General features: G+C 50.8%; 1 protein-coding gene across 5 annotated transcripts in view; it reads left to right on the plus strand.

The window, feature by feature from the left end:
* LOC149349668 (fibroblast growth factor receptor 3-like) overlaps positions 1-25,037 on the plus strand; it is an 80,232-nt gene that overhangs the window by 26,758 nt on the left and 28,437 nt on the right. The window lies entirely within an intron of this gene.

The raw sequence follows: 25,037 nt of genomic DNA on the forward strand, positions 1-25,037 counted from the left end.
AAATGGTAGTGCAGTGAGAAATCGTACAAAGACATGAAGGGTGGTTGGTTGAAGCGTGTTGGAGAGGAAGGAAGTGAACGCATTTCGGTGTGTAGTAAAGAGTGTTGGGGACGTGTACTGACGTTAGTCAACGATGACTCGCAAAAAAGAAAAGTTGCTGACATTCAAACGCAAATGTTTTAGCATTTCTCCAATGCAGCAGACTGCAGTGCTCTCCAATTTTTCTCTCTGATGTCGATAATATGGCGTAGTTTACTGCACATTTCGCTTCTATGACGGGCACCGTAGTCCTGCTCAAGGATCACCGTGACCTCGAACTCCAGGATGGAGTGAAAAAATTAGCTGTCTAATAAGAGCTGCGCCTGGATTAACCCAGGGCAGGAGTGCATGCGTGCTGTTAAATGTTTTCATATCATGCATAAACAAGGAGAAACAGCCTCCGCGGTGGTTCAGTGGTTTTAGCATTCGGCTGCTGACCCAAAAGACGCGGGTTCGATCCCGGCCGCGGCGGCTGGAATTTCTTTGGAGGAGAAATTCTAGAGGCCCGTGTACTGTGCGATGTCAGTGCACGTTAAAGAACCCTAGGTGGTCGAAATTTCCGGAGCCTTTCACTACGGCGTCCCTCAGATCTTGAGTTTTGTGGCACCTATTTCTATCAACTCCCTTCTGTCTGTACGCGGCAGCGATAGTGGCGTAGTTGGAGATAATAATTTTCTCGTGGTGTAGACGGACGGACGGACAAAAATTTGCGGACAAAGGGAGGTGAAAATGTAGCCGTTAAATGCATTCGACATTAAAACTGTATTACTTTGACGGGGCCCACCCAAAACGAGTAGTGTCTGTTGACTTGCATGCAACTCGTGCGCCGAAACTGATTCGTAACTTCCCTAGTTTGGCTTCGGCAGAGTACTTCGGGTTTCAGCTTGAACTGAGTGTCCTTTCTTTTTATCTGTTTATTTTGTGTGAGAGGGTTTCGTTGTAGTGTAAGGCTCTCTAAAGGAATCAAGCTTCTGGCACGCTAGATCCGTTCTGGTTAAATTGGAATGGCAAGGAAGTGACAAGCGCAACGGAGTGTTGGCCTCCACTGACTGTGCAGTGAGAACGGCACGTAAATGTTTCTCTTCGAGCGTTCTGATCGCCATGGATGACCGGGAAGCCTGCTCACAGAATTGCGCTCCGTACCACTCGCGTCTGTCGGAGGGATAGCTTGACCGAAAGGATAGAACAATAGGAGATTAGAGAAAGACACGCTGAACGCTTGAGAGGCAGTAACCGTTCTTTTCCGATTCTCCAAAGTGTGCGGCCCTTGTTTTCCTTCATCGCTGTGTGCGAGTGGCCTAACACGAGGAAAAAAAAACTTATACGCTGGCTTTATGTAGCAGAATAAGCATGCTTATAAATGATGAAAAGTTACAGGCTCACAACACCACCTTTCTTTTTTTTCCCACACGTGTTCTGCGAAGGAAATTTCAGAGATTATAAATGTACAGCTCCGCGAATTTCTTTCGCAAATGACAGCCTATCGACTAAGGCTCTTCCGCGTGGAACGGGGCGTTTTCCATCGATATACGAGGAAGAAGGCAAACGTCATCAGCGTCGGTTCGAGCAGCGTGTTGTGTACCACTCGGGCCGCCCTGTGGCGTGACGCGGAAGAGCGGCACACCTGCGCCGACAGAGGCACCACAGCGTGTACGATAGGAGACGCGCGCGTCCGTGAGCGGACCGCAAATGGCATCATCAAGCTCCGCTACGCGACCGCGGACGCATTGGCAAGGTATTATTCACCGTCGGGGTCAGGGGGCAGTGAGTCTATCGGGGAGAGGAAGGAGAGGGGAGGGGAGGGGGGAGGGGGTAATCGAAATTTCAGTTTGTCCGCCGACCCACCGGCGCCGCGGGGCCTTACGCAAGCAGCGCGCCGCCTCCTGAAAGGGCTCCCGGTCATTTGGCACGGCCATAAATTCCCGCTTAAAAACACACCGAAAAATGAGGCAGTTCTTTTTCTTTTTGCGCCGGGCCTCCCGATCGCACGGCGAACCGGCCAGCGGAACGCGGGCCTACGCAATGCGGCTCTAAGCAGTCGGACGGCACGTGACTTATGGGAAAGGTACGACGACAATTTCATCCCATTTAGCCACGTCTCGCACTGTCACATCCCTCGTCGCCGCGATCAGAGAAGCGTGCCGGACCGGTGCGGACTGAAAGGGACGGGTGCATGGCCCATCCGTTGAACGGAAGCCAGGGCGGAGGGCTTCATGCGAGGGAATCTGGCTCATCTGCAACTTTAAGCGCATTCCGTGTAATTCAAACAAGCTCCAGCCGCGGATTTTTAATTTTTGCCTCCGGGTGCCTCAAGGTAACTTCAGGACATTTGAAGTATAATCAACGCGAATGAATCGAGCATCATACGTGCATGCGCAGGAAGGTCCTAACACGACACCAGAGAGAATGCGCAAGAATTCTCGTGTTCTACCTACCCCCAAAGACACACAGCAGCTGATCAGTTTCGTTCTCCACGGAGAAGTAAGACAAAAGGTTTGGTGACCCAAGGCTATGCTTAAACGCATTCGCGCAGCTAGCTGCGTCCAGTAAACGAAAGCGAGGAACAAGTCGCTTAGTCTTGGCGGTTAGGTCAGCTGGGTTCACGAGGGCGCTGTTTACTGACGGCAGGGTGTCAGATACGCTAACCAAACTGGGCCAAGTGTCGAACGGTCATCGCTGGCTCAGCCCAAGGAGCAGCGCTGTTTTCGCCGTCGCGTCGTCCCCCCTCCCGGGTGTCAATTTCGGCTTCGATTGGGCAGCGCCGTGCGCATCAGCGTTGCCCAGCAAACACGGCCCACTTGTCGCCAGTTGGCCTCGACGTCATCGGCAAGGACGATCCAATCGCCACGGGGTCGCTGCCTCGGAGGGACACGTGGTGCGTCCCGCAGAGGGAGCAACAAATCCGTTCTCCACACACGGCCCCTATCTCCTGTAGCCCGCTGATCGGCCCAAAGTCGGGGATGCCTCGCATGCGCACGTCCAGCCGTGCCGCACGCGAGTTTGGGGAGATGCTTCCACTCGGAATCAAATTAGGGGGCGCAAAGACACGATCGCGAAATAACGACTTCTCCGATCAGATCAGAGCTGGGCGAATGGCGGAATAATATTAATAGTTTTGAAAATAACTGCGCACACGCACAAGACAGAACGAGAAAAGGGACACACACAGGCGCAAACTTTAGTTCAATTTTATTGAGATCGCCAGAAATATATATGCTTTCACAATCAGGATGATCATTCGGACATGACAAATGCAAAACCTTCAGTGCCACACGTGCCGATATTTACAGTGTGGGTGCGCCAGTCAAGGTTATATGTTCATACTGGTGAACAGCGCAAAAAGGCGGGACAACGACAAGACAAGCGCTGACTATCAACTGGGTTTATTGAAGGACGGAAGGGTGTATATATCTTCTTACTTCTTTGTGTTGTGTTTTTGTATATATACCCTTCCGTCCTTCAATAAACCCAGTTGATAGTCAGCGCTTGTCTTGTCGTTGTCCCGCCTTTTTGCGCTGTTCTCCAGTATGAATGCATACCAACTCGCCCAGATCTCAGATTTACTAAGGTTATATGTTGCTGTCACTCCCAAGAACCTGAATCTGGGCACCTCATCTAAGGCATTCTCACTGATATTATACTGATACTGCATGACATTATTCTTTCGTACGCTTTGCCCAGACGAAGACAAGTCCCCTTGTCGAAACGTTGGCTCTAGCAACCTGAGGTTTTCCCCTCCCTTGTTCATTTTTGTGATCGCAAAGGACCATCAACCACACCCTCTCTCTACCATTATTCTTTCTTGTTATATACGAGTACGTGAATTTTTGGTAGTTGATTTCTTTACCCCATTTCAGGCACCACAAGTTTAATGACTGAGGACACCTATTTATTTTAATGTTATCTTCAGGGCACGCTAACGGGCAATGAATTAAACAACCATCAGCGAAAACTTTGATCCTCACTGGCGATGGCCAAGAATGGTGAGACAGCGCACAAGAAGAGGAGATCCAACGCAGGGCGCTGCCGCGTCATGTTGGCCTCTTGTTGCTTACCGTGTCTACGCGCTCCTCATCATGCTCTCGAATCTGCGCCAACTGTCCCAACTGCAAGCTGTTTCCATGCGGGTCGGAATGGAAGCAGGTTCCTCCACTGCCCACTCACATGAAGCACAGCGTTGTCTGGCCTTGAACTAAACGTAGCGAATAGCGGAACACGAAACCCTTTTTATAAAAGCGCTCGCACTCCGTCAGAACGTCTCTTAAACTGTACATCAGTACAGCTCCGTTTCGCTCCTATTTTACCATAAATGTCAGGCTCAACTAAACAGAAGAGTTGAGATCTGGGCCAGTTGGTACATAGGCGACGAGGGACAAGGAGGAGGAATGCACACGACGACTGCACTTTATTAAACAAGGCACCTTCCCAGTAAGGCTTACAGGACATGCGCAGCAGAACCAAACCCATCACCGGACAATGACATCAGACAGATAAGCAGCACAATTATCGCCCGCACCAAAAAACGTTCTCTTTCAAGCAGGCGTACCGAAGTTGTGCTAATGCAATCTTCACCATGCAACCTGATGTAGTAGGCTTTCGCGTTCTTTTCCCCTGCCTCTGCCAAGAATGCTTACGTTGCTAAACAGCAGGTAGCAGCCACACTCGCGACAATGGCGGGGCAAGTTTTGTCCGTTCCAATGAGCTGTGGTGTTCGCGCAGCCGGTCATTCATACACCGCCCTGTTTGGTCGATGTAAACTTTTTCGCATGTGAGGGGAAACTTATACACCAGGCCTGCGGAACATTTCGTGAAAATATTTTAATGCTTTGTCGTACAAGTAGGAATTCTCGATTTGCCTCGTGATATAAACGAGCATAGGTCCGAGAGCTTGCAGGGGACATCGGAAACAACGTATAATGATGTGGGCTAGCCCGTGCTCATAAGGCATAAATTCAAATCTTTTTTGTTCAGCTGCAACAACATCAATCAGCCTTGCATTCTCTTTTTTCTTCTTAATCCTCTGAAGCAGGGATTCAGCAACCGCTTTCAGGCGGACGCGAGAAGTCTTGAAGCCCGAAGCCTAAGCGTCAGCCAGCGCCATGCGCCCGGTAACGCGTCCTTCACTCCAACTTGAGTTCAAACGCGGAGCGTATGAATATTAGCGGCTGCGTCGCCGTGTTTGACTGGCGGCGTTCGCGCTTCCTGCTGTCACCCGAATCGGCGTGCGGCTAGAAGCACCAACGAGCATCCGGGTGACCATGTTAAGGAAAGCGGGGTCACTCCAAGGAGGGGGAGGGGCGAGGAGCTGGCTTCCTGGCCGGTCCCCCCGGACCCCCCGTGCTGGGCTCACGCGCGCTAACCGGAGGCAGGCCGCTCGTGCATGGCTTCGCAGGGACACAAGAGGCGTCTCTTGTGCGTAGCCAGGCGAACGGAAGCGCCGGCCGCGCCACAGGGCGTCCCATTGAGGCCGACTCATTTGGGAGCCACATGTCGCCACGGACGGTGCGCTGGCGCCGCCCGAGCCCCGCACGCCGTATTCACGTTCGTCTCCCTGTTCGCGCATAGCCGTGGTGCTCACGAAGCAGCGTGTTCTCTGCGCTTTTGCGACACCGCATATCCCGACGTCAGCTGGAAACTATGAAGCAATGCACCAGGCTGACTAGTAATGTGGCATTAGGAGATGGACACTGTGGAAAGGGGACGAGAGAGAAGTGATAGGCAGCTCAAGCGCTTGTCTCGCCTGTCTCTTTTCTCGTACTCAGTAGGGTCTACGTCACGCGAATGTACTACTGCTCCACGGCGGTTGCTGCTAGCAATCAGTAGAGTCGCCGAATAAGTGAAAAATTAACCTGCCAGAACTTCAGGCTCAGCTCTTGCAGATGCCACTGTTCGTGACTTCGCCGGAAGGGACGCGATACGGGGGACACGCATGGTATTGCAGTTGACACGGAAAGCACCGGGATGCGAGGGACTGCCATCTTCCTTCTATACGTTGACGTGAAACCAAACAACACTTTGCCGCTAAGAATTCGAGGTTAGGAAGGGAAAATAGAAGGAGACGCACCAAACATGAGAGAAAAGGAGCTAAAAAAGAAAGAAGGGGAGGCGATGCCCAAAGCCGAAGGAGACACGAGATGGGGAACCTTCCTCCCTCTCCAGAGGGGTGCCGTGGTGCAGGGTCAGCCGACGCAGGACTGGTGCACAGCCGGTCGCTGCTCGAGAAAGCCATAAAGCGCGCGAGCAGACCGTGGGAGGACCGTTTCCATCAGCAGCGGCCCGCCAAGGCCGCCCTCGCCAGAGGGAAGACGCATGGCTGCCGCCAGCAGCTGCGCATAATTGGACACTTGCTGCAGTCCACCGCTTCGGCCGGACCCCGGCAGGAGTCTGCGTGCAGTGCGGACGCTGTGCTCGCGCTCGAGTTTCCCGAGAGGGGCGAAGCACAGCGTGCCCCCGAGGCTGTCAGCGCGGTCCACACAAAGCCATCGGCACGGCAGCAGGGCGCGGACAGTGCGGAAGCCAGGGACGGCGGCCTGCTAGTCATCTTGTTCCAGGCGCCGCTGAGCTGTGCTGGGCTTGAGTGTCGCCACATCCTCCTCACCCCCGCTTTCCTACCATCCCTGCTTGGCGTCTCAAGCTTCTTTAGAGCGGATGCTGCTGCTTGTTTTGGTTCTCCCTCTTTCTTTTTTTTCGTTTTTTCTCTCTTTTTTGCCAAGCTGCTTCGAATTTGAAACTGGACTTTTCGGTGCATGGCTTCTTCGTTCGCAGTGTCAGTCTTTTCGACCCGCGAACATACCGGTATAGGAATACTCCAGAACGACGGTTCGGAATTTTCGTCTAGATGCTCTAGACGCGAAAATTTAAAAGGGCACATAACATGACTCGGGTAACCTGGGTATCAAGTTATGTTGATCCTGCGTCAACGTAGGGCTTATAATGTGGCGCGTACTCTACTAGACGTCTCGGTGTTTTCCTTAACTGCTCGTAACGGCAATGGAAACTGTACTGCATTTTAAGAGTTCCTGCAGCTCAGGCAAACGTGTGGAGCGTGTAGCGGAGATGTTCTTGCGCTGTAGAATATAGTGTGAGTATACTCAAACTAAAAGTCTCCTTCTGATTGCAGCATCATGAAATGCGCAAGTGCCATTTATAGTGGCGCTAGTAGGCTTTACGTGAGCGAATAAAACGAATTTTAATGCGATTTGACATTTCTTTTCCAATATATTTTTTCTCTGAAGAGCAGCAAAATTAAAAAAAGTCCTGTACTTTCCTTCCTATATGCCAAAAAAAAAACGACCCAAAAATACGTCATCACTAACATATATTTCAGCCCAGTGTTTAGGCATCATTGCAATATAATTTGTCCCAAGGTAGAACATAATTGTTCCAGTAAATATCCGAACCACAGCGGATGAACAACCTATTTCTACCCCTGCAGCTTTTCATCTCCGTATAGTTGCGTATAGTTACATAGTGCTGATAGACGATAGAAAACCGCTACTGTTGCCCTAATGTTTAAGTGCATTCTTATGGCTCGTAGACAGCGCTTTTTATACGTTATTCCGATGGCCACGTTTCTGAAAACGCCGCGTCATTTGTAGAGACGGCTTCTGCAGAAACGCCGCGAGCAGCGGAGGGACACCTTTATGACCAGCGCGCTCTCCTGATTGATTGAGGAGGTCTGTAACTTCCACAGTGGCGCAGGGAAGTGTTGAGATGGAGTATACAGATTATTACGTTCCGATTCCTCTTCAAATTTTACCGAAAATACCACTGAGGGCCAAGTGTTTCGCCATGCGCTAGTTAAAGTACACAGGAAGTGAAGTGGACAACGTCGACGGAAAAGGATGCACATAAAAATAACTTTAGGTTTGAGACTTCGCAGCGTAGGGCGCGTCGACACGCATCCTCACTCGTCGGCCGCCCCTCCGGCGTGCGCCTCCGCGCGAGCAGAGAACTCGGGTTTCGGCAGGTGGCCGACAAGCGCCCGAGTCAAACTAGCCTAGCAGGCGGCGCCCCAGCGACCGAGCCAGAGGAGGACGTTTGTGAGAAGGAACCCGCCATCAGGCAATTTTTGTCATTTTCAGCCTGAACACAAATTAAGTTGGCCTGTATCGATTGGCTACGGCATTCTAACGACAAAGAGACCACTTTCACCGAAAACATAGCTTTTATTACCCAGAAAAGACCAAAAGGCAAAATGCAGGTGTCGCCGTCTCTGGACGATTTCGCATGTAAATTGCACGCGCCGATCCCAGAGGCAACGCTACACCCATGGCTACAAAACGGTGGCAATCAGTCCTCGGTGTAGGCGTCACTAATTTGAATCGAGTGGCGGGAAATTTTTCGTACCCACGAATGCGTCTTTTGCTGCTGTACAAAACGCCAAAGTACCCAGAAAGAGCCAGAGAATAAATTTTTACCTGGAACAATTATTTCATGGAATTGATCCCCTGTGTATCTTGAAACAGCCGTCAACTTATCGGTGTTTATTTCAGAGAAAAATGAGCGAATGTTTTCCGGCGTTTATTTCTTTTTGGGGAAATAGGTGTTTTTGTGCTAGTTGCTTGGTGCAATCATTTAAATCGGTGATTATCAGCTGTAATGGTTAACAAAGTGTCAAAGGAAGTGATAGAATCAAAGTGCACCAGTTTTTTATCTCATGCACAGTCTGTTGTAGTAGTACCCTTGTTGACATTTTTAAGTTGATTGTGTTAGCATGCTTGTGTTCACAGCACCCAATTTTGAAAATATTCATCCAGCATTTTCTAGTACTCGATATGTTAAAAGGCGTTCGGGACAATACGGGCTAGTAGAGATGTGTCAGCGCATGTGTCTGTCTCCTCTTCTTCCGTCCCGTCCGTCAGCGCTGTTTCGTCGTACCATTCAACGGTGCTAGCAGCTTGAATTTATTTTATAAAACAACACAGCGACGAATACAGCACTGACCAGATACGGCGGTAACTTCATGAGTGTGTGTGGTCTGTTCGTAGTGCGTGACTTCATCTGCAAATCTGTTTTTGAGCGTCGATCCAGGTGTCACCTGCTAACAGCAAGTTATAGTGGATATTCCGCTGGATATTATTAAGCAACTTGTCTGAGCACTTTGCAGAATGTTTTAGAAATGCTAAAGTCAAGATTCTTAACTTCTCATCAGCTGGCCGACAAGTTTCACGCTTAGGAGAGGACACACCTCATTTGCGAGGTTTTTTTTTCCCCCGACTGAAGCGTCTTCATAACCTTGAATAACAAGGCAGATGTCTGGAATTAAAAGACCATTATAAGAAGTTGTTTTTTTCTTTCGAATATTGTAGATTTTAGACAAGCGCGTTGCGCTTTTCGATCCTCTCTCTGACGGTGTCAGGGTCCATGTGGCAGGGCTATTTGTTCGAGACATAACTACTGATAGTGAGCGTTGAACTTAACGCCCCAATTTCTGAAAGATCTTCGCCAGAGTCGTGATTTAGAACTGTCCGCTAAGACGGCTCATCCGTTTGGCCATGAGCTCAGACAAATCCGAGCTTTCTTCGCCGTAGATAAAAAAAAAAAAGCTACAGGGAAAAAACGGTGACATTCTGACCACAGTCTCTCGAGAAAACCGACGTTTCGGTGCCAGCGAGACACCTTCTTCAGGGTTAACTGGGTGGAAGTAGTCCGCCCTGAAGGTGTCTGTAGCTGGCACCGAAACGGTACTCTCATGAGGTTTTGGTCGGAGTTTCACACTTTTAGCGGGAAAGCACTGCTTCGCGAGGTCTAACCGCCTCTCAGAGTTTGTGCTAAGTTTGACCTCGAAGGTAACCATCGCAAAACCTAGCATATCAACACGCCATGCGGAAATAACATAAACATTGCCGAGACTGAGTTGCGAACTCGTGGCGGCGTGTACAAATCAGCTTCGCTGGCCACTGCTCGAGAGCAATATATATGCTATCGCCGCAGTCGATCACGCCTCGTGTTAAACAGCAAAACGCTCTCGCGCTGTGCATTTAACATCGCTGTCCTCATCAACTTTCATCTGCGGCGCGAACAGATCAGATCAGTTTAACCTCGATCAGAGCGTAACCTGAGTCTTAATATCGTCGCCAGACGTGCCGACGATCCAGCAAAGCAAAACCATGAGCCAACCAGGCTATACACGCTTTCGCATGTCTACACGGTTTCATCATCATCAGCCCGACTGCGCCCACTGCAGGGCAAAGGCCTCTCCCATGTCTCCCTAATTAACCCTGTCATTTGCCAGCTGCGGCCACCGTATCCCCGCAAACATCTTAATCTCATCCGCCCACCTAACTTTCTGCCGCCCCCTGCTACGCTTGCCTTCTCTTGGAATCCACTCCTTTACCTTTAAGGACCAGCGGTTATTTTGCCTTCGCATTACATGGCCTACCCAAGCCCATTTCTTCCTCTTGATTTCGACTAGGATGTCATCAACCCGCGTTTGTTCCCTCACCCCCTCTTCCCGCTTCCGGTCTCTTAACGTTACGCCTGTCATTTTTCTTTCCATAGTTCGTTGTGTTGTCTTTACCCTCCACGTTTCTGCGCCATACTCGGTTTACTATTCGGTTTAGCTACGTTAAAAGCCTACCACTTTTTTCCCTCTGTAATTCGCCTCCCGACCGGGTAAATATCTGTCGAAATGTTCACGTTCCAATAAAAAAAAAAAACCGTTGCATGCATCGACCAGTAAAATTCGCCACTAATCAATAATAACAACAAAAATATTACTACCATGGATTCGACTGTCCGCGCTTAGGTGCTCGCGGCCAAGGAGGAAACGAAGCCTCATGACAATATTATTGTCGACGTGGGTTTAAAATATTGGTGGTAACTGCCTTCTAAGCATTTCCGTGCATGCTTTGAAAAGGAATGGAGTAGGAATGTTTCTTGGCGGTCGTCGCTAGACTCAACGAGTCCGTAAGCTGGTGCTTTACGGTTTAACAGACGACGTATGTTTTTGACCGGCTGATGTTAATCGGTGTTAATCACGGCCTACTTTAAATTCACTCTCCTCACGCTGGCGGCAGCGACACGTGCGGTAACGACAAGGGCGAATGTCATTGGGGAAGGGGCCCCATTCCTAGCGCAGAAATTATCCGTGGGAAAAACGCATTCGCCAACATTTCTTGCTCAAGAAAGTTCCATTAGTGCATTGTTCCGTTAGCACAACTACCTCCCAGAGCAAATGGAATGTTTTCTCTACTGCGACGAAGCAGCGGCAGCGGCCAGTGGCGTGTCTTGCTCGACACCCATCTCGCACTCCGGGTGCGCCCGCCCTACAGCCCGTTTCAAATGTTGTTACCGACAAGCGGATTGTTCTCCCTTTTTTTTTTTTTTTTTGCGGCTCTGTCTCTACGGCGGCAGTGCAGCTGCAGCCGCGATGACCAAGCCGGTGTGTTGCTGAGGCAAAGACGGGGAGGAACATATATAAACCCCAAGCTCAGAAGCCTTTACGGTATGGTCTGATGGTCTAACCGCGCGTGCATCTCCGCACGACGGGCGAAGTTTTCTGCGGATGCTGAACTGAGTGAAGAGGCAAGCGACACGGGCAAAACATTTTGCGCGACGGCGCCGCTCGTCGCTTGCTGCCGTCGCTTGTGCCTTCGCGTGAAATTTCGTGTAAGCCTTAACGGCGCGCATAATAACGTTAACCGTTAGCCACTATGGGATACCTTCAAGGAGAAGGGCTTAGATAATATCCTTTGAAAGGCAAGAAGTTTTTGTTACGTATGCCGACAGCAGCGACAACAGGCACTGCTCGCAATACAGAGTTCATTGTATCAGCATCCTCACCTTAATATTTTGTTAGTCATAACGCACGCCAAACAATTCTATCTGAACAGTTTCAGTGCATTCTTATTCAAACGACCCCGAACCTTCGGTTTACTGCGTAAAATTGCACGCACTTTGTTGCGAAATGCTAGAGTTACCCAGGTAGCACCGAGCTTCGGAATAATATTATAAAAATTGTATGTAAGCTGCAGTAGCCATATACGATATGTTACATTGCAACGTTATTTATTTCAGATACCCTAAGGGCCCTGCAGGGTATTACACAGGGGGGGGGGGGGGGGGGGACTGATTAAAACATGAACATGAACACAGAAGACGAAAAAGAAAGAAAGAAAGAAAGAGAGAAAAAAAGAAAGAAAGAAAGAAAGAAAGAAAGAAAGAAAGAAAGAAAGAAAGAAAGAAAGAAAGAAAGAAAGAAAGAAAGAAAGAAAGAAAGAAAGAAAGAAAGAAAGAAAGAAAGAAAGAAAGAATTCTTATAAATGAACAAATAACGATGATAGAAAACATTATAAAAATGCTGTTGGTTAAGTGATACTGTATGGTTAGAAATCAACAAGTAACGTTGTACGTTGTATCACAAACATTCAATATCAACATTATTTTAATGTAGTCTTCTAAACGTTATTTATTACAATGTTCAAATGTTAACTATAAAACAACATTCTAAATATATTTCAAGCACTGGGTCGCAGAAATTTTCCCGCTGTTCTTAGAGTAAATTAAGATGTTTTGCAACTAGCAGTACTTTGCAACTAAACCACACTTAGTACATTGTGCCTGCCACAGATTGTAGGCAGAGCCCCATTAGAAGAGGGCTTTGTTTATCGCCCATTCGCCGTACTATCACCCATGAAACACCCCTCCGTTGTATTCGTACGGAGGTGAGGGTGCGAGCTGCACGTTGTGCTGTATTGTGGAGCTCAAGTGTCGCTATCGTTTCTGGTCCTTGCAAAGCGTTGGTTAAGTTGGGTACTTGCACAACTGGCGGGCCTGCATTCCGTGCAGGGCTGCTTCACCATTTCCGAGAATGTTGTATTTATTTTGTTGATTTGTTTTTAATATTCAGGAATGGTTTTATTTGATGAAATTCACTGGTCACTGACCATGGTCCAACACAAATGACGTTTCGAGAGCGCTAAGGCTCCCTTGTTCACAATGAGCAACCGGCCGTAGCGCTCCCGAAACGTCATTTGTGTTTGACCATGGTCAGTGACCAGTGAATCTCATCAAACCATGATTCCTGGCCAGACGGTATGCCGTCGAATCCTCGACTACAATGGTATTATTTGTAACATCGCAAAAAGGTAAGAAAAAAAATGACATTCAGAACATTTAATTAATGCCTCACTAAAGTGAAAATGTAACTTTGTTATGTTTCGGTGCTGGGGAATTCGTGTTTCAACTTTTCTCCCTCTCTTAAAGGTGTCCTTAGCACGGAAGTTTCAGCATGACGTAGTTTTTATTATGGTTCTGAGCAAGGTTGGATCATAAACAATAGAAGACTCCAGACTGCTGGCTTCCGCCATTGTCTCAAAGAAGCGCACCTAGGCTCAATCCTATAAAGAAAACGAAAAAAAAAAAAACTTCCACCATGCGCCGGCGTTGATTCGAGCCCCGCAAGCGTTCAAAGTCATCTCCGGCGGTCGACCACGGTTCTTTGGGGGGACCTGCCGAGCCGTCCTCGCCCAGACTGGCGCCTCTTGCGCGGCGCAGCGCTGCAGCGAGCAGCCGCATTGTGTCTGGCCCGATCATTAGGTGTGCCGCTGCCAGGATCCGGAAGCAGCGGGCGACGGCTCTCCGGGAGGCGTCCGGGCTGACGCCGAGGCCGCCCCGCGAGGAAGGCCCGCCCGCGGCCGCGATTAGGAAGACGTCTGGGCCGAAACAATGGACCCGACGCGCCCGGTTCGAGCAGTGTCAGAAGCGGCTGCACCGGTCCATGAATGAAAACGCTTCCAACGGTTCGGACGATGCAAGACAAAGGCAAAAAAGAACGAACAGCGTTGCCGTTCAGAAGATCATGGGTCTGAGGGGCCGGCGAAACGTTCCCGTGACAGATCAAGGTCACGGCACGGTGCCCAAGCTGGCCACTGACCCGATTCGCTTGATTTCCTCGCTGTGCGTACAGGTGGAGTTTGAGCAACCACTACATCCTCTACTCGCACAGCTGCTCACAGTTCGTGTGATCACGAGTTCGTGTGACCACAGATCGTGTGATCACATATCGTGCAATCATAGATCGTGTGATCACGAGTGATCGCATGCGATCCCGTTTGTAAGTAGTTTCGGTATCACTGTTGCATTACGATCAATATCTGCACAAAAAAGAAAAAACAAGCCCTGCCAGCGTGAGACCATGCTATTTCCAAATGTTCTTTACAAACGCCAACTCCATTGCTGTCAACACTCGGTGTTGGTCTTGTCGAAAACAGCGTTAGCGGGGACTTCTGCATGGCCAAGCTCATATGCAGTGAAAAAAAAAAAAATGGCTGGCGGTTTAGCATTGCTAAACACGAAATATTGTGCGAAAACAGTTTTTTGCTGGTGGGCACCACCGCCACATTCCTCAAAGCGCGATTGAGGTGTCCACTATAGTTATGCACCTTTCATTTCCTTAAATCAACGGAGTCTAAAGCTTCCGCTGATTTTTAGAAAAGGAAAGGCGAATAACTGTCGAATTTGTAGGTGGACACCGCCGCCTACTCACAGAGCGATTGAAGTGTTCACTGACCGAGTGAGCCAGTTACACTTGCTACTCAGAGGCTTCACACGCAGAGACACACACCGGTGACACCCGCGGAGCGCGGCTAGAAGTGATTTCGCGCTAAAAAGCGTTGCCACCTGACTAACGACAGCGGCCTTCTTCTCCATTCAGCTGCTTTACAGAACTAGCCCGACAGTGAGCACTGGCGGCCTGCTGGAGAGAGAGAGAATAAATTTTATCTCATTTTCTGTAGCTGTTGGGCATCGCGGCTGTCTGTACTCGAGGCCCCGGCTCCCAAGCGAGCCCCATTCTAACTATGGGCCCAGCCTTTATACGTCGGATCCGGCGGCTCACGCTGACGGACAGCTTTCTCCTCCACGGATATGAAGGCGGCTGGCTCATTGTTAAGCTCGATCGAGCAGCTTGGCAAAAAAGAAAAAAACAAAAACGAAAGAAGGAAAGCTATGCGCGAGAAACTCGAGTGCGAGGTGCCAATGACGGGCAAATTGTTTCCGCGTATTTCTCCCGTGCCCTTTTATTGGCGTAATCCGTAAAGCAGGTGTTCTTACACCGAACGCACGCAGCCCTCCAGGTCTGCACATGCGGGAAGCGGCAGCTTGGCGACGCTTGGAAAGGTAAGCATGCTGAGTACATCTAGCTATTACGTAAAAATCCCCGCTATTGGAGAGGGGCATTTTACCCTCTACGGCCGGTTGGATATCAGCAAGAATCGAAAAGGCAAGACTGCGGAGTAAGTGACGAGGGAACGGCGTTTTTCTCTCTCCTCCGGCAGATACCTCTGCGCTATTGCACATCCTCGAGCGCGCTTTCTACGCCGCTGAAGACGCAAACGTGCTAACAAAAAGCGTCGACGCGTTTCTGAGAAATCGGTGAAGCCAGGTCCGTTTCCCTCGCCGAGTTCCAAATGCGTTTCTGATACCCCTCGGTTCCCGTCCGCGCACGGCACGGCGCCCCGCAGCCACCGGGTCCGTGTTCATCAGCCAGCGGCCGCCCCGCCGTCAGCTCGCGACCGCATGCTCTGGGTGCCCGCGACGACGCCGCGGCGCCCGTGAATCAGCGGAATACGGCGCGCCGGTGGCTCCTTCCAGCGCGTCGCGAAATCGGATCCGTTCCTTTCGGCGCGGCCCGCGTTCTCAGAAAACGTTCCTCGGCGGGAGAGAGAGCCTCGACGCGGAACGGTCCCGGCTCGAACTCCGCCGCCTGGACCCGGCAGCCGGCTGCGAGCGGCTACGAACGGCCGCTGTGGCGCACCGCTGTGCGCGCCGTAGCGAATAGCTGCGCGGGCGAGGAGGAAGTTGGACGCGAGATAACGGCATGGCAGCCGCCTGACACGCCCCTGAGCCCCGTCGTTTGTACTGCGGGTCGCTTTCAACCCACGAAAACGCCGTACGCAGCGGGCCCGAGTACACGACGCGGCGGAAATGAGCGATACGATGGCTAGTGTTGTAACCGCGGTTCTTGAGGCTCCTCTTAGCGAGCATCTGCAGCTATCGCGATGCGAAACGTCAGGCCCGAATTCTAGTCGTCTGTAGGTATACTACATATGATAATGACGCTTTAGATATAAGAACTCATAATTTCGCCCTAAACACATCGCAAGAGCACTCTGTATATCAAATTTCAAACCGGACCTGCACTCCCAGTTTCCCCTATGCTCTTTAGGGTGTGCGAAGTGAGATAAGTGTGTTTACATGCGCGAGGAATAGGTGACGCTTGAAGTGCACCTTCTATTTGTGGAGGGGGCGAATAGACGCGCGCAAACGTAAAGAGAAAAAAATGTCTCGTGTCTCACGTGGATGTCAGTCGCACGCCCTTCGGAGAGAGTCCGAGTAGCCTCATCAGGACTACGTGGAACGGCGAGCACCGAGCGGCTGGTCTCGCCTTTCTCGCGCCGTGATGGATGAAAGGGGCGCAGACATGGCTTCCCGCTGGCGCGGCGCTCGCCTTCGCGTCCAGTTTCCCACCAATGTTCGCGCCCGCGCCAGATGACCAAGAACGTAGGCATCTGAGGCCACGAGTAGTTGAAACGGCGTGCGCCCGTTGCAGCCAACCGGCCAAGATTAAGTGGAGCCAGATCCCGACGCGAAGTTGGCTTTTCCGCGCAGCGCTTCGCGCGTGATACGCGTGAACAGACGGCGCTGTAAAGCGAGGGCTATCACTGATCTGGCTGTGCTTTGCTGCAGCGGTGACGCCAACACCGGTCACGATTGCCATTCCTTGCGGGTTTAGTGCGGCTGAGGCATTGTCGGAGGCGAACGCTCGATCATGGCAGACCGGCTCGCATTTCAGCCGCGGAGTGCGCACAGGCTCGTGAACAAGTGAATAATGAGGAGTCTGCTTAAAAGCGTTTAATTTATTCCTCATAGATTTTTTTCATCTCGTTATTTCTGCGTAGGAATAAGTTTTTGCGTTGTCGCTAGATGTTTTTGGTATACATGCTGTTTCACCTAAGACTTCTTGCAATTTTTAAAAATAGGCTTTTTGGGTTAGAAGAGCGCCTTTTTCGTCGCAGCATTGTCAGCGGCGTAATGCATGAGTATGCAGCTAAGACGTGCTAACTATCAGCATGCTAACACGGATGTTAGTTGGTTGATCTGCTTCCGAAACGTATGCGCTACTTAAAAAAACTCGAGGACAAAATGATATACGATACGAGCGGTGCCCACCGCACCCCGCCACTTAGCTGCTCCATAGCGCGCATGGGGCAGAGATTGTCACGTGACACGTGCGCCACGGGGTGACACGATTTGATGGACGTCGATGTTCGCTCTCCGCAGGCGCACGATTTTCGAATGGCGCCAGAAATGGCGTTTTCGAAATTCTAGAAACAGATATGCGAATTACTTGAGGTTGGCTACACGTCTCTCAATAAAAAAGCAGCGTACCGGTAACAGTTAAAACTGAACTATACAATATTAGTTAGCCAGCCTGCTAGTTAGCATGTTTTACCTGTCTGATGCACTGCGTTGCTGATTGTGCTATGCAGAAAAAAAACGCTCTAACTGAAAAAGCCTATTTTTAAAAACTGCGGAAAGTTTTAGATGAAACACCCTGTACGTGAGAAGCAGCGTTCACACGCTCTCCCACGGTGAAGAGAGCGGTCGCCGTCGGGAGGAGTGACGCGTTGCAGAATATAGGCGTGAGCCCGTGGCGGAAACGTTTGTGGGCGAAAAATCCAACGCAACTCAGCGCAATGTTCAAATATTCCTCATGGTGTTGTGCGCACGCTTTTGCAAGCACCATCGCTTCTCAGCGCATCCCATTTCCGTTGCAACCAAGCGATGCTATATACTATCAAATACAAACTGCCTGCAACCGGCGCCTTGCACTCCCCAGTTACTTCACAGTTCTATTTCCGCTTTCGCGAGTCATGCGCAAGTACGTCCACCGCGGAACTCAAGAACACTACTTCCGCTGGCGTCACGTATCCCACGGTGCAGTGAGATGATTGAGTTTTCGTTGATCTGCATGCCTTCCTATTTTCTCGGAATTCATGTGCGAGGAAGGGACGGGAATGCCGGCATATTGTTGCCCCATCCTCTCAGTCACGGCGTACATAGATGTGTACACAATTTGTTTTGCGTTGGCTTCTGTTAGTGCAGGGACATAATGCGCCATGAATGGCTGGAGCTTATATTCTGAACCCTGTAGAATCAATATAAGCCAGGATTGAGAAATGAACGCTGAAATTATTCTTTAAGATGGACGCCTTCGCGTTTAGCGTTTCACGGAACGTAGAGGTTCGTACGTAAGTAAACGGAACACGCATTCCGTTCTAAGTATACAATCACGCCTTTTCTACCTGGAATGAAGAAACACTGTTGGTGAAAAAGCGCGCTAGCGTCCACTACCAACGTGCACGTATCATAGCTGCCAGTTTCAATCAGGCAACGCGTGAAAAACGTTAGACGGCAGTAGCGTGCTCACTGTACCTTTGTCCTCACGTGTATACGTGTATATGCGTTCGCTTGTTTTTCACGCCTCAGCTTTTACAAAAGCCCTGATATAATACAAGTTGCTTATATAAGGATTTTTTATGACAGGAATGAGTTTAAAAGGTATAATTGACATCCTGAAAACAGCTTAGGGTCATGACGTGGAGACATCAGGACGCGACAGAAATTAATTAATCAACAGCGACGGAAATTTTGTGTGTGCTATCTCGACATGTTTCTTATGAAAACTTGAAAATTTGAAAGTTTTCTTCCGAACGGATCTATTTCCTGACTGAAAGGAATAAATGCGGAAAAAAGCACAATACGCCTGAAATTGCGGTTAGCTCAAACAAGCAAGAAAAATAAAATAACAGCTACAGTATGAATAAAAAAGAAAGAGAAACAGCAGGGAACAATAAACGTGCGTGGAAAAGTACGGTGTGGTGATCCTGGCTGTTCTTTTCCATTCGCAGTGAATTTATGGTGGGATTACAACATGTTCGATTTTCGCTAGGAAACTCCGCAGTACAAATGAAAGACTTGAATGAAAAAAAAAAAAAGAATAGCAAGAGAGGTGCTAGCTGCGCTCCATTTGTTGAAACATGAGCAGACTTCCTTGGAAAGGGTGTCTGCCAGGCCGCTCATATACAGAGAGTGTCATCGCCGCAGTCAGGGATATATGCAGTGATCGATGGAAGCTGAAAAAAAAAAAAAACAATTCAAAAGGGCTACCGTTATGGGCCGCTCTCTGAAAGGGTGGCTACGGGAGGTGGGCGGCACGTCCTATGTGCGCAATGAATTCCCTGAACTTTTTCGCCGAAAAAACAGACAAAATTGGGGAAGCCAATGCGGTTTTCCCATGGAAATTCTTCTTGCTCGAAAGCGGCGACGGGGAGGGCGGCTTCAGTCGGCTGCCGCCTACCTTCCGTTGATCTTGCAGCATACTGGCTGAGTCCGAAGCTTTGTCTTACGCATTCGCGCCGCGTCGAAACGAGCCAGCGGCACAAAGCCTTTTCTTCTCGGGGCCATTTTTCAAAGCAGTGCAGGTTTGCTGCGGCTAGCGGTGCAGATATATCCGGATCTGGACCATTGTGCGTCCTAACACCCCGGCCTCCCGTTCTGTTTTTTGTTTACTGTTTCGGCACTCGCTGTCTTGCCGAACTGAGCGCGTGCACTGCGCTATCGCCGAAAATGCGTGCCCGAACGAACGATGATGCAAGGCCGCTCGGCCGCCGTCGTCAGCGCGCTCCCGACAACAAAAGCTGGGAGGTCCGGCACGTCGTCTGATAGGCGTGCACAATTCGCGCACGCGCCGCTAAACAATTCCCTGGACGGCCGTTTGCCGAAGACTGAAAACACGGTTACGCCGCGGAGGCTCCCCGAAGGCCAGGGTCCTTTCTCGGCTGAGTGCCGTGCAGGAGGGCGGGCGAGGTGGGTGCACTTGGTGGCGAAGAAGACGTGCGCTGGCTTTGCATCGCGAGCTGGAACGGCTTGACGCGACTACCAACTCAACCCTTGCAGGTGCGCGTGAAAATACCAACATCAAGCGTCTCCATTCAAAGATGGATGGCAGCTATGCAGACTCTCTGTGTTTTTGCTCACGTGAAAAATTAAAATGCACGAAAACAGGACGCTAAGAAAAAGCCGCTGACATTGGGCCGTCATGGCAGCATACTAAACAGAGTCTAAGGGGAGGCTTATTTAAATTAATGGTGTCAAATGCGCAGTCACGAAGACGAAAAATGGACCTAAGTTAGCACTGAACGTTTGGAGAGCGGCTTGTGAGTCCAGCCAATTGGCCATTAATAGCATGCTTTTCATGACCAAGGGCATGGGGCTTCGTTGACTTCTGTCGCTTTTACGTGGACATGGGCCTTCAAACAGACGGGCGCCACGGTGAGTTGATCTGCGTCTGCTGAAATTGCCTCGTTCGTTATGAAAGCAGCTTGAGGAGCGCAGTGTTCATATACTTCCTTTATGGAGCGTATACAGCCTACAATTATGACCAGTTAGGATGTCCAAATGGTGCATTTCTCTTGAAGAGGTAAACGTTAGGCAGTGAAGGCAACTCTTATAAGGCTGTCAGTTCTCTTTTGGTCCGTACAAAAGAATGCTGAAGGTAAATATTCAAACATGTGTTAATAAAAAGAAACAAACAAACGAGGAAACGAAGTGCATTTTTTGAGCGGTTGATAGGCGGGAGAACTCGACCAAATTTTGATGCAGGGACAATAGGTACACTGTAATCCTACAGAGAAATAAGAAAAGGCACACTTTATAAAGCTCAAGATGTTGCCGGAGAGGTGACGGATGGGGAGAAAGAAGGTCTTCACAAATCGCTTTCTTGCGGCTTTCGGGGGTCGGAATCATACCACGTGTCTGGCGGCCATCTTGGGCGCTCGGTTTCGACTCCGCTGTATGCTGTACGCAAGTAGCAACGCGATGTGCGAGCCAGCGCCCAAGGACTTCGTGACCCATGGAAACCGCTTTGCCACGCACACTGCGACCAGCGGGCGAGACTCGGCGGACGATCCCGCCTGGCGGGCCTTTCTGCGAGACGCGGCGGCGCTATTTTTGGGAGGCCTACAGCGCGGCGCTCACGAGACCGCCCCGTGGTCTACGGAGCCGGATAAGAGACCCATCCCTACAGAGGGTGCACTCGCCATCTGGACCTCCGGACCACACGTCTTCCAAGCACCAAGGTGCAGCAGCCCCTCCACGCCTTCCCCCTTTCCACGCGACCTCGCCTGGTGCGCTCTGTTCAGCCAAGCTGAATAAAAAGGGGGTGCAAAACAGTTTACTTCGTCAGGCAACAACTGCCGCTGCCAGTCAGGTCACCTTTTTATTTATTTCTTGCTCTAACCCCCTCACCCTATGACGTTTCTTCTCAACGTAAGAGTGCCCAGATTTTATTGTACTGCGAGCTCTTAATAAGTAATTGCCGTTCAGCCCTCGAAGATCTGTCAAACCTCTGGGTAAAGCCACGTCAAGTTGACACGACCTCAATGGCGCAGCTATGCCCCTTACTACAACAGACGTGTGCTCATACAACATGCCAACATGCGCCTTCGTAGATGCTCTGTGGCGGCAGAATTTCGATGGACTGGAGCGAGGTTCATCGTGGCGAGATGAGAGATCAGCCGCAACGTTCTGCTGCGGGCGGTCGTCGTTCAACTCGGTGTCGATTCATGCTATACAGCAAGGATCGCTTTCGCTTTCGGCATTGTGCCGAAAATTTTCTTTTTATGCGAAGCATATTGCTAGAGCTACCACTCACACCGTCGGCGTGGGACCCCTAGACGTCACACCACGTGACACCGTGACGTCACACCACGTGACACCTTGACGTCACACCTCGTGACACCGTGACGTCACACCACGTGACATCGGATGAGAGAGGCGGCCTCCACCTCGCGCCGTCGCCGTGGGACCCCTAGCCGTTACGCCACGTGACACCGTGACGTCGTCTTGACGATGCCATCGCACAGACGCCGGAATGTCCTCGAGCGGCATTCCCGCGCATTTCGAACGCGCGTTCACACTCGGTGTAGGTGAAACGCTCGCTCCACCGGGCAGGCAGACGCGGCTTCCGTGGCAATCCAGGCGCTCACCCAACGCGCGTCTCGGGGTTAGTCGGCGTTCCGCTGTAGCCATGCCGTTGTCTTCCCCCACGACGAAGGCTTCTAGTGGTTGTATTAAAATGACCAAGTATGCAACCAAGGAAAGCCATGTATTGCCAAGCCTAGCCACCAATATGCTTCGCATCTGACTAGGCTTAACCTTAGCTAAGCCTCAGCCATAATTTTTTTTTTTAATTCGCTTACTTCAATCGTTTTTACTTCGACTGACGCCCTTTGCTGACACTTGAAAAACTCTGCGAGAAGAAAACGAACATTGTGCATAGCAGCAAGCTGCACAGAGCGACAGTACATAAATCACCTGCTACCGCCATATGGAGGGTCTCCACAGTTGTAAAACGCGTAAAGATGAAGATCTTTACGCGAAGATCTAAGATCTTAACGCGTAAAGATGAAGAAATTAAGGAATAATGAAGGCAATTCCGCGATTTTAATTTGCTGGCGTTCTATAGAAATAAGGTTAAGCTATCAGCTGCCACAAATTAAACTGCTTGAAGGAAAAAAAAAACTTGCAATAACTCCTGTTGTCCGTAAACGGTGGGTTAGGCACAGTGTACATGGTAGAAATCTCGAGACGCCAACAGCACATGATGTGGACGCGTGGCCCGTTTCGTGCCGAAAGGGGCGGCGATGAATTAAGTTCTATCGGTCGCACGCCCTCAATGAGAACGTGACCCTAATGTGATGGCGACGGTGGATGCCTTCGCTGGCATGTGGTCCACACACCGCCTACACGGATTGCTCGCAACGGGACTGCTCGCAAGGGACATCATCTTGAGCGGGCCAGAATTAGCGGACCAAAACGGAGTTTTCACAGTTCGCTCTTTTTTCAAGTTTGCCTTCGTCCTGGGCCTTTTCTCCAAGTGCGGCATAGGCGAGCAGCAGTGCAGGTTATGGCACAGAGGATTTGTTTACGAATAGTGAAGCAGAGCTTGCTAGCGGCTCTGCGCAGAGATTATTGAGCCCATCACGATTATTCGTCTTTGAAAAAAGACGGTTACTTGAGCAGTGTCTCGCCGTCAAATTTCATGTGGCTCGTTTTTCGTGGCATTCTTGGGAAAATATTTTGAAATTTCTGCGCTTAATGAAATTCTGTGGGGCCATTGTTGCCAACCGGCTCACACTGCGGGATGACTTTTGTTCTTTTGCCGCTAAAAGATTGCGAGCTGGTTCGCATGCTCAAAAAGGCAGGGCACCGGGAATCGCTTGCGCGTAACCAAGTTGAAAGCACAGCTATTAAACTAGCTGTCCGCCTTTAACGCACCGGGAGTTTCTCTTGCCGCTTTGCTTGGGTCAGATGAGTTTTGTCTGCAGTGCCGTGATGGTGTCCTGAGTACCGCAGGTGGTCCTCTAGCTTAGCGCCTCTCGTCTGGGCGCGCCTGGCTTCCAAGGCTTGTCGGAACTTGGCAGCGCCATCAAGAAGGCGCCGCGCAGACTTGTTGGTTTCCGCGAGCCCCGCTAAATGGCCGCTCCATTTCGTTCGGCGCGAAGGCAGGGCCGTGAGTGGCGCTCGCGAAGGGAGTCGACGGCGGCGGCGGTGCGGGCGGCGTCCGAAGACAATTGCGGCTCTCGCTAGGAGCAGAGGAGCGATTCCATGCAGCAGTGGCCCAGTCTACGCCGCGCTTCACGTCCATCTTATTCGCGTCTGAGGGGAAGGAAAAGGGATGCGTCCCGTTGTCTTCAACGCCAACTTAAGTGCTCGCTCTTCGTTGCACCGGCAGCGCAAGACACATGCATCTACCGCTGCTGGGCTCGCACAGAAGGGTGTCTCCACAACGCAAGAGCTTGAAGGCCAGAACATGCTTGCTTGAAATGCCTGCTTTGATTAAGCGAATGTCTGAGCACCGTAGGTGTTCTGTACGAATTTCAACGAGGAGTGGAAGAGTAGTAGCCTTGGCAGGTGGAGGCTACCGCTTCTGTAGCTTTCGGATGCACGAGGCACCAAGCGCGGGCTGGAGCCACAGTTGGCTGCAAGCTAGACTGTCTCGGCTGCGCTGCATGAAACTGCGGGACCAGCGCTGCCCTAGCGTCGTCGTCATGGTCGCGGTGGCCTTCGTCACCCCGTCGGCAGGGCGGCGGCGGCGGCCGGGCGAAGACGGCGCCTCGGCACTCCGAAGCACGCCACCTCACCGCAGTATCGCTCTGTCGATGGATGCTCGCGAGCGGGCGCTGACAGCTCCCTAGGTTCCATTATGCAGCTCCGGGAACGAGAGGCAGGCGCCCAGAGCGCGGGAGATAACGTGCCACCCCGAGAGGCGCCCTGCGATCCCTATCGGCGCCCGTGTTTGTTTCCCCGGTGCTTCTCGGACTAGCGAGCGGTGGACGCTCGCCAGCTTCACGTAGCACCATCGTTTTGCCGCGCGAGCGATTTATCCCGTCACCTCGGCCAGCAATCCGGTTGGCGCGTCGAGTGTGAGTGCCGCGGCGCTGCGAACCGTCTTCGTGCAGTTGAGAAAACATCAGATGCTATCGGATGCTGCCGAATACGCTTGGCTCGGAATATGCTTGCATTTTTCGTTATATTCTGTCAAGTCTCGGAGAGTGCACACGCGCCCTTGCACTCGTTGAACACAGTTATGAGTTCCTGCCAAATCCTTCTGGCACGACGCACAAAGAGTGACCAGGCTGCGTGAACTCAGTCCATGTATTTTCTCAACAAATGACAACAGGACAGCCGCGGTGCCTCAGTGGTTATGGCGCTCGGCTGCTGACGCGAAAGATGCGGGTTCGATCCCGGCCGCTGTGGTAGAATTTCGATGGAGGCGAAAATTCGAGAGGCCCGTGTACTATGCGATGTCAGTGCACGCTAAAGAACCCCAGGTGGTAGAAATTTCCGGAGCCCTTCACTACGGCGTCACTCATAGCCTGAGTCGCTGTGGGACGTTAAACACCCATAAACTAAACCAGTGATTGCAG

This window comes from Amblyomma mixtum, chromosome 3, assembly GCF_055824585.1.
Source record: "Amblyomma mixtum isolate Tamu chromosome 3, ASM5582458v1, whole genome shotgun sequence".
Classification (NCBI taxonomy): domain Eukaryota; kingdom Metazoa; phylum Arthropoda; class Arachnida; order Ixodida; family Ixodidae; genus Amblyomma; species Amblyomma mixtum.